The sequence below is a fragment of the Globicephala melas genome, chromosome 11 (genome assembly GCF_963455315.2).
Source record: "Globicephala melas chromosome 11, mGloMel1.2, whole genome shotgun sequence".
Lineage (NCBI taxonomy): Eukaryota > Metazoa > Chordata > Mammalia > Artiodactyla > Delphinidae > Globicephala > Globicephala melas.
In genome coordinates this window covers 30,126,151-30,128,781 of record NC_083324.2, presented here as the reverse complement: position 1 = coordinate 30,128,781, position 2,631 = coordinate 30,126,151, and the positions used below count along the sequence as shown (strand labels likewise).

General features: G+C 42.8%; 1 pseudogene; it reads left to right on the top strand.

Annotated features, from left to right (window-relative positions):
• Positions 1-322: 322 nt before the first annotated feature.
• On the top strand, positions 323-2,150 carry LOC115859149 (amyloid beta precursor protein binding family B member 2 pseudogene; annotated as a pseudogene).
• The last annotated feature ends 481 nt before the right edge of the window (positions 2,151-2,631 follow it).

Below are 2,631 nucleotides of genomic sequence, written 5' to 3'. Positions count from 1 at the left end.
ATGATATACTTAAAATGATGAAAGGGAAGAACCTACAACCAATTTTACTCTGGCCGGCAAGGATCTCATTCAGCATCTATGGAGAAATTAAAAGCTTTACAGACAAGCAAAAGCTAAGAGAATTCAGCACCACCAAACCAGCTCTACAAGAAATGCTAAAGGAACTTCTCTAAGTGGGAAACACAAAAGAAGAAAAGGGAGACGGAAGGAACGCACAGCAGCTGGTGTGAGCGACCGCTCCGGGGTGGCTGGTGCCCGCAACCTGGTCTCGTCCCCGGCACGGGGGCGGCATCCTCGCCCAGCCCCGGGGCCGCCCGGGAGGCCAAGAGATTTTGCTTATGTAACAAGAGACAAAGACACAAGAATTTTGAAATGTCATGTATTTCGATGTGACACACCAGCAAAAGCCATTGCCACAAGTCTCCACGAAATCTGTTCCAAGATCATGGCCGAACGGAAGAACGCCAAAGCCCTGGCCTGCAGCTCCCGGCAGGAAAGGGCCCACGTGAACCTCGACGTGCCCCTGCAAGTAGATTTTCCAACACCAAAGACTGAGCTGGTCCAAGAGTTCCACGTGCAGTACTTGGGCATGCTACCTGTGGACAAACCAGTCGGAATGGATACCCTGAACAATGCCATAGAAAGTCTTATGACCTCATCCAGCAAGGAGGACTGGCCTTCAGTGAACATGAATGTGGCCGATGCTACTGTGACTGTCATCAGTGAGAAGAATGAAGAGGAGATCCTGGTGGAGTGTCGGGTGCGATTCCTGTCCTTCATGGGCGTCGGGAAGGATGTGCATACGTTTGCCTTCATCATGGACACTGGGAACCAGCACTTTGAGTGCCATGTTTTCTGGTGCGAGCCTAATGCCAGTAACGTGTCCGAGGCAGTGCAGGCTGCCTGCATGTTACGATACCAGAAGTGCCTGGTAGCCAGGCCGCCTTCACAGAAAGTTCGACCACCTCCTCCGCCAGCAGACTCTGTGACCAGGAGAGTCACAACCAATGTAAAACGAGGGGTCTTATCCCTCATTGACACTTTGAAACAGAAACGCCCTGTCACAGAAACGCCATAGCTGCATATGTGAAAGGATCTTGTAACATTTACTGAAGATTGAATAGCTACACTAAAGAAGAGGAGCTGATCTCTGGCCTTCCATTCAGTTGCTGATGCTTTGTCTTCAGAGATTAATAACTTAACCAAACAGTGTTAGACAAGCATGTTCTCTCGTCTTGCCACCGTCGTGTGATATGAAAAGCATGACTAATTTTTTTTGCTGTCAGTAAGTTACATCATGAGCAGTGGAAGCTCCCTTTCTTACTGTAAATATCGTGAACATTATGTAACTTCACACACACAGGGAAGAATGTGGCCACACCCCTCCCAGTGAAGCAGCTGAGTCCTTGGAGTGAATGACACCTGGGTTAGTTTCACTGTCTTCTTGACTGGATCTGTCACAAGCAACTTTTAAGTCCTACGGCACTTTGCCCTGTTTTCAACATTGGAGTAGACACTGCATACCGGATACCACTGAATTGCTGTAAAAACAGGATGACTAGTTTTCGTTTTAGTTCTTCATAAGATCGAACCTTTGGTTGACAAAATTGGCTGTTGGCATCAGTATAGAAACCAACTGGCAACTTTCCTTGACGAGCTCTTTGACACATGGACACCACTTCATGTCTACAGCTGTTTGGGGGATGTTGGGAAAAAAGTGAAGCTTCAAAATTGAAAAACTAAATTTCAGAAATTAAAACAGAACAAAAATAGCCTTTTCTGTTCAGATGGTTTTCAAACTGATTATTAAGAAAGAGATTAACAAAATTATAATGCATTTTGGGTGGGAAATATTTCAAACTTCTGCCTTATACTGTACAATGCAGCTAGAGAATTATAGTTCACTATGGCCATTCTCTACATAAACATTAAAATGAAATATTCCTCATAAGCCTTTCATCCTTAGTTTGATAATTAGCCAATATGCAACTTGGAGTTGAGGAAATGTCATTTATATTTTAGATCTCCACCACCACGTTGTTTTCCACCTCCTAGGTAAATGTTCTGCTAGGATTCTGCATCTAGCTCAATCTTACCTTAATGCTTTTTGCCCAGAAAGCTGTCTGTCCATCATGTATTGTCCATGGCAACAAACTTCATTAAATTGAACCTTTCTGAAAAAAAAAAAAGAAGAAAAGGACCTACAAAAACAAACCCAAAACAATTAATAAAATGGTAATAGAAATATACATATCAATAATTATCTTAAATGGGAATGGATTAAATGCTCAAACCAAAAGACACAGGCTTGCTGAATGGATACAAAAAAGAGACCCATATATATGCTGTCTACAAGAGACCCACTTCAGACCTAGGGACACATACAGACTGAAAGTGAGGCAATGGAAAAAGATATTCCATGCAAATGGAAATCAAAAGAAAGCAGGAGTAGCAATACTCATATCAGATAAAATAGACTTTAAAATAAAGAATGTTACAAGAGACAAGGAAGGACACTACATAATGATCAAGGAAGCAATCCAAGAAGCAGATATAACAGTTATAAATATATATGCACCCAACATAGGAGCACCTCAATACATAAGGCAACTGCTAACAGCTATAAAAGAG